The sequence below is a fragment of the Lagopus leucura genome, unplaced genomic scaffold, assembly GCF_019238085.1.
Source record: "Lagopus leucura isolate 7727_CA_CO unplaced genomic scaffold, USGS_WTPT01 Super-Scaffold_100008, whole genome shotgun sequence".
NCBI classification, from domain to species: Eukaryota; Metazoa; Chordata; class Aves; order Galliformes; family Phasianidae; genus Lagopus; species Lagopus leucura.
Window position 1 is genome coordinate 26,243,143 of NW_024962265.1, and position 18,553 is coordinate 26,261,695.

Here is an 18,553-nt window from a genome sequence, read left to right on the forward strand (position 1 = left end):
ATAATTATCTTTCATTTTATATTTCCTTTCTGATCCAATGAATATTCACCAAGGGAACGATAATTTTAACTAAGTGATTTGTAGCTGAATGTTAGCCAAATTGCTTTAACTCCAGGGACTGAATGCAAGTGACATACAAGGACAACACTAATATATTCACTGTGAAGTTGGCAATCTGAATAAATACAAAAAGTAGTAGTGTGCTTTAATGTATCCTTTATCATAAATATCTTAATATTGGCTCCAAATTTGATGCATTTAGGTGAACTTTTCATGTGAACAAATGCTCGAATGGTCTTATTAAAACCTTCTAATGAATCTGCTGTCTACGGTGAAATTCTTGCCAAGACATTTAGAAGTGCAGTTAACTAAAAGAAAGGTGCAATGGCAGAAGTATTTTTCACAGAAAAATAAAATATTTGTTCTATTCACACTTCATTTTTAAAGGCCCAGGTGGTGACTGGTTACCTTAAAAATGCTTTACTGTGATATTTTGTTGGGTGACAATAAAACATCTGTGTCATACTTAAAATGATAGTGAAGGAATAATTCCCCTGATTATTGCTAACTAGAAAATCCATGGTATTTAATGCTGTAACATATTGCTGTATTCTCATTCTGTTACCAAATTAATCAGGCATCATTTGCTTGTCTGCAGATTGTTCAGGTAGATCCCCAGGAGTTCTAAAACTCTCTTTTTTAAAAAAGGCAACAATTAAAAGCTTGTTTATTTCCTTTCAAAGAAGACTGCTTTGGGACTCAGTATTTATCTCAGTCAGAGTTTGTCTTGAAAATCACATTTCAGTTTTTGAATGGAAGTTAAATATTCTTGGAAACAAAGACTGTGCCATACTCTTTACAATTCACTAGCTGGTTGGTTAAATTGTAAAGCTCTCACTGTGTTTGACATTCAGCTCGTAAATTACATTTTCATAGTTGTTTACAGTCTGATACTTACTACAGTCCTAAGGATTTACAATGAGATTGACTGGCTTGGTCATGGCCTACCTTCATCAGGGGAAGTTCTACCATTTGTTTATGTGAGAGCTAAACTGAGAACTAAGTTACAGCTATTTTTTTTTCCCTTTTCTTCAGAAGCACGCATATTAACTCTGGCTTTTAGCGTTAAAATTGGAAACTTGATTATTTGTATATAAAGAGACAGTACGCTGTTCATACTGGTATTGTGCACAGGTAATTTCATTTTTTTCTATCTTAATTGCTTAATGAGCAGCAGATATTTATATTAGACCTGTTGACAAGTAGATAGGCTTTGAGTAATATACTTTGTCAAGAAAAAAAATAAGAACAGGAAAGGACCTTCTGCTTTTTTTTCTTTGGTTGGTTTGTTTTGTTATAGAAAACTAAATAGTAGTACTCTGTACACATGAGCTTCTATGTAATGCAGAGAGTATACAGTCTTACTAACGTTCATTTTTTGTCCACTTTAGGAGATGGTACATGCATTCTAACTGATAGGAAAACTCTAGGAACTGCCTTCCACCTAAGCAGAATTAGAACACACTACATTCGAGCTCTTTTACTTGAGTAGGTGTGTTTGTACTCTAGATTGAATCTTGCTGTGAAGAAAGATTCCAAGAAAGAACTCTGCCAAGTCTGATCATTTCTGCTGCCTTTTGTACATGGGAAATGGAATAGGGTATTCCTCAGACTTTGGTGTCTGTGGGCCTCTGTGTGATCATACCTGGAATACTTTACTGGAGCTCAGTCAGAGTTATTAGCACTTAACTTGCACTGTGAAAAATGTACTGATCTGTGGAAACTGGCAAATCATTCCGACAAGTGAGATTTTATAAAAACAGTGGTTAAGTGGTTAATATTAGGTAATGATACCTAATATTATGTTGACCCTCACTTGTACTAGATAATTTAATTTCTAAGTTTTAATGACTTGATTACTTCTTTAAGTATTTGAATATAGCTTGATATTCACTTATTTTATAAAAAGTTGAAAATTGCAAATACTTTTATGTGATTTTTCAACTCTCAGAAAATTCAATATGCAGTTATGTATGCAGATAATAGGTTTGTGCAATACATGTGTATACATATCTATCAATTCTGTTTATTCCTATGGGACTTGACTTCAGCAAGTATTATTCAAAGTGAGAAAATCTACTTAGAGCTGTCTCATTGCCTTCTGTAATCTGTGAAATCGCTTGTGGCTGTAGTGGCCATTTATTCCTTCAGTAAACAGTGTGAAAATTTCACTTTTCCACATTTAAGGGTAGAGATTCTCAATCCATATTTCTACCAAGTTGGAGAAAATAAGCTTTACCCTTCTTCACAGAAAAAAAATAAACTGAAATTAACTATTTTGAAATGGTAAGAGTAAGACTCTGAAGATTTCTTATTAATTGCAGTGTAGAAAAAAATGTGTAAACACTTCCCAACTGTTGCCTGCAATTGGAGTCCTTTTAAGGTTTAATGAAGCGGTGTACTTGAAAATAGCAGGAATGTAGCTGGGTAAGCGAGTAGGTTGGTGATCTGAAACTGAGTGTTGTTAATCTGTACACAAATGATGATGAACACAGAGGCATCGATGCAGGATGCTATCAAGACCCAATCTTTTCCCTCCTGTTACTATAATTACTATGCCTCATGACAGCCAAATGGGAAACCACACTTGGTAGATAATGGGCCCTGTTTTTCGTAAAGTTGATCATCAACTGAGTAAACCAAACCTTAAATTTACTTGAACTGATTTAAGCAAAGACTGTGTGTATCTGAGTGCAATCAGTCCCTTACAAGGAAATGAGTTATAACAATTTAAATACTAATCGTACAGCTACTTATACTGCACATCTCGTTGGTAATTAAAAAAAGTCTAATATTTTATTTCATGCTGCTTGAGTAGTTTCACGAATACCTTTAATCACTGACTTTAATCAGAATTGGTAGCTTTTCATAATGTCTTCATAAACCATCTCAGCTGTAATCATCCAGCCATGCCAAAACTTTCTGGTTACTTAAAGCTAAAACAGTGTTAGTCCCTCTGTCTCTCTGTTAATCCATCCATTCCATCTTACAGTGTAGGATACCTTAGTGTCCTACTCTTCCACAGCTTTAATTGTGTGGCTTTTGGCATACGGTTCCTTATTGTCTAGCACAGGTGTCAACACTGGGGAAGCTTCCTCATTTGCTCTCAAAATAAGGATTTCCTTTCTTGCCCAGAGTTATTCATCTAACTTATGGAAGGATTTTACCAGCTGACCGATGAAATGTTTTACTCAGTACCCAGAAGCTTTCATTTATTTGCCGTCCTCAAGGAATATCAGTTTCTGCTTAACTGAGAAGAATCCAGAGCTCTCTTGGAAATGAACTAGAGCTTTGTTAAACTGGTTTACATTCATCTACATTGGAGAATTTAAATTTATTAATTAAAATTTATTTTAGCTATGTTGAAGCCTCTTAGTGCTGATCAGATCTCTCTGATGCTTTAGTGCTATTTGAATTAAGACAAAGACAGTCTTACTTTCGCAGGTGGCAAGACAGCTTAAACAGTTGCAACAGTAAACCCACAGAGAGTAATTGGAGTGGATGAGAAGAGAAGGAGCACAGGGAGCTAGAGTCAGCAAAATGGCAGTACTTGCCTCAGGCAGGCCTGCAGCCCCTCAAGAAGGAGCATGAGGCCAGCCAAGGAATGTGGTCAGAGCAGCCAAGAGATTTGCCAGTCTCCAGGTATGAGGCAGATACAGGCTGGGAAGTCAGAACTGTGGTTTAGGGCTAGCAGTGTCCTGTAAGAAAGAAAAATGTATTTGTCTCTAAAGCATTTCAAGAAAGGTACTATAGCATTTCCTGGTGGCAAAGAAGACTATATCTCTGTGTAATGAAAGACGTGCTGTTGTCTCATCATTATCTTTGCTGTTGAATGCACAGAATATATTAAGTCAGAAATGCAAGATAAGTTATAGAAGTATTGACAGTTTATGTGTAGTGCACAGTTAAAAGTCCTTCACGTAGGTACTAGTTGGGAAACTCAGTTTTTGTTACACATCAAATGATTTTTGTGTCCACTTTAAGTGGAAAAGGTCTTAAGCAAAAAAATAATGAGGCCCTTAGACATCTTGTGTTGAGCATCCAATACAACAGCTCATTTTAAAAAATTTCATTTGAACTGTAGTACTACTTTCCAAAATATGTACAATTATAAACTGATCAGTTGAGTACAGGGTTGTAATTCCATACATAATAAAAAAAAAAAGAATTAAATACACAGTGTGCACTACTGTTCTTATTGCTAATTTTCTTTGCAGAATTTATTATCCTTTTTAAGGCTTGTTAAATTGAAATGGAGAAGGCCTTTTTAATTTCATTCTTATATTTTCTGCTCCAATACATGAATGAGACATTGATATTCAACAGTTACAGAGAAGACTGCATCTGTCTCATTAAGATACTTACAATCTAAAGTCTTTCTGGAAGGTACATTATTTCTCACTTAACTGCTGCCAGCAATCAAAAACTCATTTATTCACAAATGAACTTGGCAATAAAAATTCTAGTTTATTTTTTTTTCCTCTTTTCACCTTATCTCTAAAAGTAATCTCTTGATGTCATTAATATTTTAAGAAAAGGAAAATTACTTTTGTTCTCCTAATACAGTTATGAGCTGTTACTGTAGCTTACAAAACTGTTTTTGAGGGAACATTGTTGTAGAGACCATTCAGTGTAATCAACGTACTTTTTAGTTGTTTATATTTAGCCTTTTATGAAGGTAGCTTGAGTTTTTCTGTAAACTGGCAAGTGTCTTATCAGAACTCTGTTGGATTTTGTAGATGACATAGTATTTCACTGAAGATGGGAATATCTGAACAAATGTGGTCTGAGATCTGTCAACGGTGTTTGTAGAAAATTGTTTACTCATCTAACAGTCAGCTGGATGGACCTGCAGCGGGTGTTAGGAATCTGATTTTTTTTTTTCATGAAATTCTTTTCTCGTGACTTCAAGTAAATATGTAGTTCTTGAGTTATGCTTTCTATATATAAAGTATATAACTATACTTTTTATTAAGTGGTTTATATGCTGTTAAACAGGCTTCCTGCTTGCATATCTTACCTTTTAAAATGTTTCTACTTGCACTCCAGTGTAAAAAATTCACACAAGTTAGCCATTACAATGCATCAAAATAAGAAAGAGAATAAGAGAGAAATCTGTTATTTGTTTCCTTATATCGTACTGGCACAAACAACAGTCACAGTCACATTTTTCTTTTTAGGCTTAACTATATTCTTGTATATTCTTTAACACTTTTTGCGCATATTTTTGAGCATATTTTTGTCACTCTTTCAAATGTTTTTCCTCTGGCTACTACAGTCACTTCTTTGAGTTCACCCAAGGTATAGGCTTGCAAATATAACTTAGTGAAGCATAAGAAGAAACGTGAATGTTTAAATATCCCTCTTTTACTAGGAGCTGGAGTACCTTGGTTTGTCCTGCATTTGGTGATGACTAGTGACAATCATGAGTATAAATACCATCAGACATCTAATATATCTTGCACTTTTGCAGAGGTGTAAGCAGAAATTTCCCATGATTGAATCAATACTTGCATGTATGTACAAACTCTGTCATGTGCCAGAAATCAAACTTGTTATTATTTCCTTTCCTTATTGACCCTTAACTGTGAAGAGCAAACTAACAAATAAAGATCTCAGAGGAATAAGCTATGAAATCGCTATACATTTTGTCACTACTGTGCCTAAACAATGGCATATCTATTCACATAGTACAGAATCTAGGCCACTAATAGCTTGCTTACTTTCAATCTACCTCGACTGAAGTGAACCTGACACAGACTACTGTCAGGTTTCTTTGAGATGTCTAGCCTTGAACCTGCTCTAGATTCCTACCTTCAGTTTCAGGATGGATATGCAGGCTATACATTTTATTTTCATGCTAGAGACCACGTGAAGAAAATCCTTGTTGAAGTTATGCATAGTTATGTTTGTTAGTCATAGCAATTCAAAAAGAACATGTTATCCACATAGTTTTCCAGAATTTTTCATCCAGTAGCGATCCGGTTACAGTCACAGCGTATAAACTAATTCGCAATGGGACAAGAGGCTTGTGTATGGATCTGTCTTCATGGACAACAGGATATAATGTACTATAAGTACAGTGTTTCAGCAGTACTATAAGTAAGGTGTTTCAAACATGCCCCATATTTTCCTCATTAAGTAAAAATATAAAAATAAGTGTCCAAAGAAATATTTATTTTTTCAGATAATGAATGTGTTGGCTGGAATAACCCAGCTGTGGATGTAGCAGGTGTTGTCCTTTGTTAAGTGAAGGCAATTGCGGAGATAGCCATAAGTGTGCCAGCAGTTCAGACCTTCCTTGACTCTGTGATGCCTCTCTGGGGTTACATGTTATTCACTGCCTTCAGAAAGTTAATACTGCTTAATCCTAGCAAAGGCAAGCTTGTGAAAATCCGAAGGAAGAGAAGCTTTCTTTTTCCTTTTTTGTTTTTGCTTTTTTTCTTCCCTCTTAGAAGATGATAAACAGGCGGGAATTTGAGTTGCTATGTGTTCCTACACAACATAGTTAAGTATAGTCGCGGACATCCTAGCCTGCTGAATAGTCCTTGCTGCTGCTAGTTGTTTTGCTGTCGGTGACTCATCTTGCCAACTTGAACTGATTGCAACGTAAAGCATGGAAAATTCTTCTCTTTCAAATGCAACAGCTTTTTTTTTTTTTTTTAATATTATTTTGATTATGTTCCAATTATTCATTTTTAAACAATTTCCCCAATGAGTACTGTCTGCATAGTGAACAGCAGAGATGAATGCACTGTTAGCTTTTGATCTAACATTGTAAATAATGAATATAAGTTATATTGTCACTAAGTGACACTAAGTGTCACTAAGATTGTAGAGAGTTACGTAAGTGTTAACTCAATTGTTATCTCAATTAAAGAGACATACACTAATCCTGAAATTTCTGAAGTAATCAATTCTTAAACCAAAACTTGTAGATACTGCTATATAGTCTTAAATCATTTCTTTCAAAGAAGTGAGGTTTTATTTGTCTTATCACATTTTTTTGTGGTACTGAGGAGCATGGTTTAGTTGGCAACATTGGTGGTATGTGGACTGTTGGACTAGATGATCCTAGAGGTTTTTTCCAACCTTAATGATTCTGTGATCCTGTGACCAAGGCTTCAACAGTCCTACTGCTGTATTACATGTGCTAAACACATTGCCAGCTTGAGTTTTAAGGAACTGTGTGAGTAACTGTTCTGCAGTGATGCATCATTTGGAGCATGTATTTAAAAGCTATATTTTGAGCCATAAGTATCTCAAAACACTATGCCTTGCAGCTCAAATATATTCCTGTATATATATTTTATGTTGTCTTCAAAAAATACATATTCAAAATAAATAATAAAACAGTACGGAGAGAATTAAATTGTTCTAAAAAACTAATATGCAATAGGCATTTGTGTCATAAGGATCTGTATGATTTTCCACATTTTTTTCTTGATGTTTGTATATTCATAACCCCTGTACTTTGCGCTGTTGTTCTTACTTTCTTAAGGAATGGGTTTGATAGTGCTTCTCTCTAACTCAGCTGAATGGCAGTTTGTTTTTTTCAAATCTGCTTTGGATATTCGCTTTTCATGAAAATGTGAAGCATTCGGTTTAGAATGCAAAGTTTGAATTAACTGAATTTATTTTTCTGCGCTTACTGATGTTCTGTGTCAACAAGGCTCAATACATACAGTGAATGTCAACACATTTCAGAATCTGTCAGTGCTGTCCAAAATACACAGAATAGTATGTGAACCACATATTTAAAAGATTGATTCCTTGATCCAGTAGAAATTTTGAAGTTTCATTAATGCCACCGCATATCCTCCTGCATTTATTTCTTCTAGGATTTCATGCTGCTAACCCTGCAAACATTTCTGTTCACTGAAGAGTAAGGAACTGGTTTCTTTGATATCAGTTGTTGACACTAGCCTATATCATCAATACTTCTAAGCATATATTTTCTATTTAGTCACCCCCCAGCTGTTTTCTGCGTGGAAACTTTCATTTTTATTTATTTTTTTTTTTTCCTTAGGAAATGTTCAGGAAAGGAAAGCTTTTTAAAAATAAAAGGTGGATGAAGAAACATAAAAATTGCCATAAATATTTTGACATTTAGTAAGACTGCATAGTTCACCTAGTTCTAACATGGATCTAATCTGAAAAATTAATAAAGATACAAATGTGATGACTTATTTGAACTTCAGCCTTATGGAGGAGAGTGAGGAATGCATCATCAGAATGTGTGACAAATGTATGTAAAGTTTAATTCATTCTTTTCAGCTTTCTTCTTCTCCAGCCAGTCTCTCCCTTTTCTAGCAATATTCTGAGCAACATATCATTTACTTGGAGGAAAAAAAGTGACAAGGACCTTTTGCAGGAAACTATCACACAGGATTGGGTTTGACAGGCTGGATGGGCGAGGGTTTGTTTTTTTGCTGCCTGAGAGTGAATAATACATTTTGGGTGGAATAACTGGAGCAGTCCATAGTGTAGGAAGAGAAGCGTTGCTGGGAAGGTGGAAAACAAGCATGCAGACCAAGCCCTTGGGCTCCATGTGCAGATTGCTCTTCACAAAGCAGGGGAACACTAAAGCTTGTAAACTGCTTTTTGTAATGGGAAAATGATGTGTAAGATAAATATTTTACTCATTTATGCTGTTCTTTGTTGTAGACACTTCTGGTTTATATCATTTTCCCCCTTATTTTTTTTAATAAATTTGTTTATCATCATGGAAGACAGGAAGTATCTTGCAGCTGAGGATCCTAAAAATTTCAGCAAAAAACAACATAGGGCATCGTTTTACTCTTGGCAAACTTCAGACTTATTTCATGTTTGCTCAGGTGATCAAAGTCTCTTAAAGAAATATCCTCAGTTATTTTGCAGGATCCCTTCTGCTATCTAATGAAAGTACACAAGTAGAGGATAATGCAATTAGAGTCTAATGGAGCACAATGCTTGATGAACTGCTGACATAGTAGATCAGCTTTTGATAAAGAATATCATATGGAAAAATGCTCCCTATTATACTTCTCATTGCTGCTTTTTTTTTGCCAAACCTGTAACTGTTATATTGCAAGGATTTGTGTCAGTAGCCAATCTGTGCTTAAGTCATCCTGGGTTTATCTGCAGAGTGGACACCTGCAGTTAATTGTGGGTATTTTTCATCAAAAACTATCTAAATTAAAAGCAGCAGTTTAAAAGAAGAAAAAATGTTATGTTGGTATCAATTCATTGTAAGAGTTTGTAACCATGTCCATGTCTTACAACTGTTCTTTTTTTTTTTTTTTTTTTTTTTTATTGTCATACCTTAAAACCTTCTCCTCCAAAAGGTGATTCATTCACTGTAATTTTCAGTTACATTCTGTGCCCTCACAATATCAGAAAACGTTTTTAGAGGATGTGTGACATTTTTACAGAAATAATTGCTAATAATTCTAAGTTCAAGACTTGTATCAGCCTCTGTAGAAAAATACAGTTCATTTAGCTTCCCAGAATTTAGCAATACAAAGATCACCCTGATAAGTTATTCCAAAATCCAAATAATATCTGATATTTTTTTATTAAATTGTTATAAGTATTTTATTAAAATATTACAAGCATTTTAAGAGTATATTCTATTATCTTAGTTTTGGTCTTCCATTTACTGCAAATATTTTATTTGCTTTCCTGTATTTTCTTTTATTTTTTGTTTTTTCATTTCGTTTGGATTCTTATAAGGTAGATTAAATAATATTTTAAAGACATTTATCTTTTGTCATTTTCTATTGAGATAGCTATACTAAGCTGAAATTTGGCTCCCTTTCTCAATCAGGATTCTCCTCCAGAAGATGATTCATTCCACTTTGTCTGTTTCCTTCTGTACCCTGACAATAACAGACTTAACTCCCCTGGAAGGCTTAGTTTCTTGACCATAGCGTCAAGCTTCTCAGAAATATCAAGAACAAGATTTTCTTTGCAGGTGCTTGAAGTAGCATTTAGAAAAATGTAATAAGCAATGTTATTATGGTATCTAGGTGATTTCAAAGGTAGACCAAAAACTTAGGATTCTTCAGCATCACAAGTTAGTTTCCTATCTAAACTAAATAAATTGTTACTATCTGGTATCCTACATGAAACCTGAGAATGATTTTCAAACATTTGAGTACATTTTGCAAGTTTTTGTGCCTTTCCCTCTTTTGTCTATTGCAAAAGAGTTACATAATGTTTTCTTTCTATTAAAGACCAGAATATTTGAGTAGCTATAATAATGATGAAATTTGGTTCCTACATTGCAGCATAACGGTTAGTGAAACAATGAAGATTTTACTGTTGTTGACTTAAGCATAAAAGGCAAGATATTCTCATTTGCAGACTATGCTAACTTCCACTTTGCTAGATAAATATTTCTATGTACGCTTTCAAAGGCAAAGGTTAAGGTATAGAGTTTTTCAACCTTTTGGAAAAGGTGAAGATAAGGTGAAACGGCCAGTTAAAACAGCAAGTAATTAATTGAGTCTCTCTGTTAACAGGAAGAAGGTCAAGTGCACATAACTATTGTGATTACACAGTCTGCATTACGAGCGGCTGAGTCATTTAACCTCAGAGTGGTTAGATTGGAATGCTGAGAACCAATTAAATAAGATTTTACTCCATAATAGTACCTATACTTGGAAGTTACTATAGGATTTTGCAGTTTTCAGGGTGATTTGTCATTAGTTTTGCAATCTACCAATTATTTTTATTCCAATTAAACACTTTAATGTGTTTTCAGTTTTCCTTTTTTTTCCTTGCCTCACTTCAACTAGCTTGCTGAAATCTTGGAAAAGTAACATCATCTTATGGAGACACAGTTGTTTTCTTTTCTTCTCTCTTTTATCTTGACTTTGCCTTATAATTCTGAAAGCTTTTCAGATGCCCTGATTGGATTGCAGGATCCGACGTGTAGAAAGAACTGCTTTCGATACTGTCAGTTTTGTTGTTTTCTACTCTGTTTGAAAAATGAAGACTAAATCAGAATGTAGGGAGGAGCTAGGGCTCTCTGTGGAGTAGGGACCAACGGTTAAGGGGAGAGAAGTGTGGATATCCAAGAACTGCAGAGCTTGAGGCAGTTGTTTACATATCCTAATTGTTCCATAGCAATATGACAAGGTATATGACTCCTTTACAGAAGCTTTATGATATTCAGATTGTTATTTCTGTGTACAGTGTGCTTAAAATTCCCCATGAAGCTTCAGGGATGCTTTGTTTTAGGTGCTGGCGCATTTTAAATATGAATAAAACTGAAATACTGTCTTTCCAGCAGTACGTGCTTGCAGTCTGTAATTACTGCAAAACACTACTTTCAGTGAAAACAAAATAGCTTTTTGGCAGTGAGGAATTTTGCTTTTCAACAGGGGTTTGACTAAGAAATGCTAATATAATGCGGAGTTAAATTAAGAATTATGGGATATTACTAGAAGTGTAGTTTTCCTTGTATTTTTAATTATTGTACATATTTTCCAGGAAGCTGCTGAGAAAATCAAGCATCACTAGAACTTATGCTTAACCAGTTGGTGCAGTTTTTGTCTTGAAGTACTTTGTAAATTATGGATGAAAAATGGTGTCATGGAGTTAACTAGATCAATCTATGCCTGTGACAGGGGGACCCCTGGGCCCCCCTCTGGCCCCCACAAAATGGGAAGGGAAAGGGAAAAGGGATAAGGAGATGGAAACTTGGCTCAAGGAAGGAAAAGAAAAAAACAGCAGCCACGATCTAGGGAGGAAAACTTATTTTACTAACTGTGATATCAGAATGCAAAATAACACAATGTAATACAATCTAATTGAAATTGAGAGTAATCAAATAAAATAGATGAGAGAGAGTTCCTGAGACCGAGTCAAACCTGAAAAGCTTGGTACGGCTAGGAAAGCACCCTTCAGCACCCACTGCAAGGCAATAAGAGACTGCCCATCCTGAAGGGCCAGATCCCATGACTTCTGTAATGTATAAGGAGAGGTACCCAGAACATTATAAAGTGGTTCAGTTCAGCTGCAAGGATGTAGACGTGGCTTGAGAGAAATCTATGAATGGTGATACTCCTATCATATTGTTTTGCAATCCCAATTCAAATACTGTTTTTGTCAGTTGTCTTCATAATCATTGCTTAAGCCTGTGAACAACATAATTAATTAATAAATTAATAAATTAATAGAGCAGCTTTCTTGTTATAGCGTGACTTGAATGACAGGCTTACTATCCATATTCAAAATATGAACTGTAAGTAATAATCAAAACATATTGGTAGAGTGTTTTAGCAAGGAAATTACTTAGAGAATTGTTTAGATAGCGCTTTTTTATCCTTTCAGTATCATCTCCCAGTATGAAATATACTTTTACCTAAACATATAAAATAAATGGAAAATTTTAAAAAAATCAAAGAGATTTTGCATTGAGCCAACTTAAGGTTGGACAGGTTACTCTTCTTAGTCTATTATTCAGCATAGTAGTAAGCCCAGCTGAATCATACTGGCTTCTCAGGTTTGTGTACCACAGAGAAATTGGAAATGTCAGAAATGTGGTCACAAAAGTGATCCTGGAATTGGAAAACTAACTGTACACTAAGAAGCTTAAGGAGCTGATGTATCTTAGAAAAATTTAAGAAAACTGTTGTGCCTAAATCTTTCTCCATGAGGAAGAAAAAAAACATAGAAGGTTTTTCTGCCTTGGAGGAGGAGACATGGAATTGAAATTGAAGTTGGACAAATTCCATTCTGAATGCAGATGCAATTTCCTAGTAGTAAGGATAATTAAATTTGGGAATAATTTCTCTTTATGTTAGGCTCATTGTCATTCAGGATGCTTAAGATTATACCATAATCTTCTCTACAGATGCTTTATGGTAGAATTAGGTGCTGTCCAAAAAGACAGATAATAAAATAAAAATCTTTGAACATTAATTAAGAGCCTCAGTCTGCTCTCTTTTGGCAGAGACTGCATTCTGTTGTATTGTTTTGTTTTGTTTTTTTTTCTAAAGTATCAGCATCATAATTCTTATATTTGAATGGGACTAAAGGCTCTTCATAGTTATGAGTGCAAGATAATGTTGGAAGGCACCTCTGGTAACCGTGTAGTCCTAACAGTCGCTCAGAGCAAGGGCAGCTCCAAAGATGGGTCAGGCTCCTCAGAGACATGTCCAGTCAAGCTCTGTGCATCTGAGTTTCTCAGTCTCTCTGCACAGCCTGTAGTACTGCTTAACCACATGTAATGTGATTTTTTTTTTTTTCTCATGTCCATCTGGAATTTCCCTTGCTGCAACTCATGCTATTTCCTTTTCTCCTTCTGTTTTGCACCTCTCAGAAAATTCTGACTCCTTTCTCTCTAATCACTCACCAGATAGCAGTTAAACCTCATGCTTCTTCTCTGATCTGTAAAGCCTGTTCCCTTAGCCATTACTCTTCTGTTACTATCATTTTGGCAGCCCTTCATTTTATCCAGTTTGTCAATATCTTGCTTGAAACTGAATACAGATACTGGACCTGAGTACGAGAAACATCCAATGCAACAGTTCTTTGTAATTCTGTAAAATAGAATTTGGCAACAATTCTATGTAACAGAATTATATAGAGTTCTGTACAGTAGAATTTAGCAACAAGAATGACAGCTATTATATCATATGCTATCTTCCACAATATAGAAATTTTCTCAGAACCTGCTATATTGTAGGTTAAATATTATATGTATTATGAGATTCAGTATCTGCTGGAACTAGAAGGAAATAAAACATTTACAGAAAGAAAAAAAAAAACACTGAGAAGTTTAAATCAAAGTATTAACTGTGGTGTTTCTCTGCATAAAGAATTATGGAATTGAAATAATAATTATGGACTGGAAAATACGAACACATGAACGTTTTTTATTTAGAAAATTTGTTCATATATCATATAAATTGCACTTGACTTTTATAAATGGATCTATTAAATCTGTTTAGTCCTATCTGTAGTATTAGGAGGAATGAAAGGATAGATACTACTACGTATTTTCAACTGTATGAAACTGTGCTCCTAATAGGAAGCTCCTTCATCATAGGTGAAGGGCAGATAGCTTTTTTTTGAAGGGTTAACATCTTCATCTAGTGCATGATGCAGCCAAGTAAAACTCCATTTACCTTATTAAGCAGTGCCAGCAAATAAGCATGAGGTAGCTCTACTGCCTCTCTTTTTCCTCTTCCTCCAAGCATAGTTCAAAAATAAAACCACTAAAATTGTACTATAAGGTTCCCAATTCTGTAGGTATATTGATAACATTTATTCTGGGCTTCAGCTGCATTTTAGTTACTGCTCTGGCTATTTTATGGATCCCCAGAAGGCTAAAGGAGGAGATAAACAACTCATTTTTCATTTGGTAGCAGTTCTGGAAATGCCCAGAAGTGTTAACTGTAACTGTGTTGGAATTTTAAGATCAGAGAGGAATTAATTTGGGGAAATGAGGAGGTCGCAGGGTGAATGGCTTTGGATCATAGCTTTAGATTAAGATCTCAGAAGCTTCTAAATCATCTTGTTTTATAGAATTAAAACCTTATTATCTGTCATTAACAATGTAAATCAAAGCAGAGAAGATGTCTTTAAAGAAGATGGCCTCCATTACTTCATTTTTTTCATGCTAGGACAGTAAAGCATTCATTGTTTCAGTTACAGCCAGGTCAATGATGAAGAAATTGCATAAAAATAAACTATGAATAATCCGAAGGCAGATTTCCAGCTGCTGCTCAACGTCTTCCTTCAATCTCATGAAAAAGTAAAGCTGTGTGCTAACAGTAATATATAGATGCATGTAAACAGGTATGTACATAAAAACACAACACAAGCTTTAGGCATCTTCAACTTTTTAATAAATACCTTATAATATCCTATATAAAATGCTATTATCAGAGGTATCAAAATTTAAATTATTTTAAAAGGTGAGCGCAAAAGCTGTACAGGTTGACTAGGATAATGGTGATGAGTTCACAATCAAGATCTTTTTTTTCTGGTGTATGTGCCCAGAAATTTTGAGTGCTCATTCAAGGAAAACAGTGTTCTTTTATGAAGTAGCATTTATTTAGTTAGATTTTACTGTTATTCAACTCTGATTTTTTTTCTTCTACTGATAGCTGTTGTGCTAATATCTATCAAAAAATGTAATTGCTTTTGGTGTGTCTGCATTGTGTTAGAACATTTTCTGGTTCCTTTTTTTTAATCAATTACAGAGACTGCATTTTTGACAGGGGGTAATGTCACATAGCACTTGGCTATACATATTAATATATTCCTTTGGAGAGTAGAAGCAAATCAGCTGTTTTTCTTCATTTATCTTACTGGGCTCTCAAAATACAGACTAAAAAGCATTCTCTCTAGAAAAGCCTGTAGAAACTTTAGTTCTAAGCTCTTCAGCATGATTTATTATGTGCACTTTTGAATACAGTTAAATAAATAAGGGTCAAGTAAAAATATGGAAATGCTATGCAAGTTTAATTATTGATAAAATTGTAATTAGCTTATGAAGCAGTTATGGAAAATTGTGCTAAGCACTAGTATGCATTAGAATAAATAATCCAAATAATGGAAAAGGAAAAGTTTTGGAGCAATATCATGACAAAGTACTCAGTTGATCAATCAGGAAACCCTTCGGAAGGGTCATCAGCCTTCCTCTCATCTTCTTTCAAGGTAAATGTGCTCAGTAGAACTGCTATTCTACAGTGTAAATTCCCTGATGCAAAGCTGAACACGGTGGAATGCGTGCTTGTACAAATTTTTATGAATGTTTATGTGTATGTATGTATATATCTGTACATTTTTTGTAAGAGCGTATCATTAAAAATAAAAATATAAATGACATTTCATTTTTACTGGAGCAGTGAGATAATAACTAGAAAAGATTGTTAATACTTATTAATACTTACCTGATATAGAACAAGGTCTTAAGTTCTTATGTATTTGCAACTACTATTATACCCCTACTCACTAAACTGTATCATCTTATAAGCTTGTAAATCCTCAATTTCAGACTGGTTTTGGGATGCTTCACCTATAAAATCTAGCTATAGTTGTGTCTGACTAGTCTTCATTTTCTCAATATGTTCTTTCCATGATGACATTAGTGTCTTCAGCTCTGAAATGCATTTTGTTGTCATTGTTGATAAGGAAAATGAACTCTTCACAGCTCTTCTGCTATAGCATATCTCCTAACTTTAGAACTAAATGTGTGTTAGTGGGAGGTGGTTCCTGTTCTCAGTTGTTGTTTTTTTTTTCTATCAGTATTATTTGGATAGATAAAAGGAAAGCTTTGCCAGAATACTGTGTAGGCTGGAAGTTGTATCTTGAAGAGCTTGCTAATGATGAATAAGTAATTTGCATCTGCCCTCATCACTCTATGATTCACCTCCACGTCTTCTTATCCTAAACTGCTTATTTCCTTTTCAAACAAGTGGACCAATGTGAGAGGCTTTAATCCAAAGTAATGATGACGCAGGCATTAGTTTTTCTTTCTGTAATGTATAGGTACTAGCAGAAAGGTAATCACTCATTAGAACAGATACTCATATCTCAAATTTAAAGTGATGCTTATTCAAAATTGTGTTGGTTTTTTTTTATTATTTTTTTTTTCCCCCAAATGAAGGCAAATTAAAGTAGAGATCTATACTTACACTGCAATATATGTATACATATACTAATCAAATGGAAATGCTTACATGGGAAATTGCAAACAAACTTTGAAATTGAAGTGTTAAACCAGAAGAGAAATTTCAAAGAACAGAAAAAATCACTCAGTTTTTAGGAATATACAATTCATCACATACGCTGTGTACTTTTTTCCATCAGTTCAGTTTTACATGAAAAAATTACAATATGAGTCCAAGTGAATAAAAAAAGAAATAAATAAACACAGAAGTATTTTTTGCAAATATTTTAAATGTATAAAGGCTTGTAATAATAAAATATTTTTATTTAGGCTGCCTTCTAATTTAGAATGGCAGATGGTTACTGCTCAATAGAGTACACATTGAAACCTGTTAGGGAGCAGTATGAGAAAGTGCTGTGGATACTCCACCTGTTTTAATCATATATGCATCTAAAATTTGATTAATTCTGCCCAAGACTGATATGTTAAAAAAAAAAAAAAAAATCAATTATGTGTTCTCAGCATGATCAGGAACATGAAAGACAAGAGTTAAATGGAACATAGAATACTTTGGATAAAAATAAATCTTTCTGTTAATAATTCAGCTAAAATGGTTTAAAAATTCTAAGGGAATCAAAGTACTTTTTTATGAAAATAAGGTTATTGGGCTTTGTAAACAATGAAGGGAAAATACCAGCTGTTTTGAAATTTAAAATTATAATCCTTCAATTTTAGGTCATTACAATGAATTATAAATAAGTTTCAAAAGTATTGACACAAAAATAAGATTTTTGAAACTCTAAGCACTTGATTGTGTATTAAATTTTTATTTTAATTTTTACTTAGCCTGAAGCAATTTTCCTTTTCAATTTTTGTAAGAGCAAGTGAACAGCAAATGCCAGTAATCATACAGTTCTAATGATGAGTTTTTCGTCCAGATTCATTTCAGCATTCCTTTTAAAGAAAACGTAATCTTAGTGTGCTACCAGTTGACCAGAGGTGAGCTTGAATGTACATTGGATCGTTGTGAAGATGGCATGACTAGTGTTTTCTGTAACAAAACCAGCAATGTAAACCCCTTGTAATTGCATTTCTAGCAGACTTGGAGTCTAAAATAAAGAACTCAAGCATCAGCAGAAAGTCAAAACCATTTTTTTCCTCACTACCTTTTCAGTATACAAGCTGCAAATAAGTAGGTTTTTAAGAACATAAAAGAACTCTACCACATTTGCAAAATTAAAAGTAAAGAATGAAATAAAATGATGTATAGAATCATAGTATGCAGAAAAGTAAGACTGTGGTGTGCGTTAGTCTATCAAAACTCAGATAGAATAACGCTTCTAGTAATCTTGTCTCTTAATATTCATGCAGGAACTTGGTTTATTCAGATTGAGTATGCAACTTCAACTTTGCTTTTTCATAATACTGTGTAATGTGTGGCCATAATTCACTCAATAAAACATGATTCTAGGGAAAGAAATTGAAAAGAAGGCATGGTATTATAGTTATTATATACTTTCAGAAAAGTTTACATGTCTTTTTAAACTATGCGCAGTTACTTAGGCAAGGTTTACCTGAAGTAGTGATAGTTATCAATATTAAAGTGAGGGATTCTTTTTTGCCCAAGGTGAGTGAGTCAGATGAATTTTTAAACACAATGTGATGTTAGCTTTTGATGGAAAATTCCAGTTTTATTATATGAATCTATTTGCAAAGGTACTCTCTTCACTGGTAGGGATACATTGTACTTCTAATGGTGTGAACTGTGCTTTACATGATAAAATATATGAGTACGTCAGTTATTGTAGTGTTTGTATGCAGGTCATTTTTCAGCATCTGCTTTTCAATAATGGCTTGCAATGAGAATGATTGTAGTAGCTT

General features: G+C 34.2%; 1 protein-coding gene across 1 annotated transcript in view; it reads left to right on the forward strand.

Moving 5' to 3' along the window:
- The window catches only part of IMMP2L (inner mitochondrial membrane peptidase subunit 2), a 447,967-nt gene that overhangs the window by 278,373 nt on the left and 151,041 nt on the right, over positions 1–18,553 (forward strand). The gene's annotated exons all lie outside the window — the stretch shown is intronic.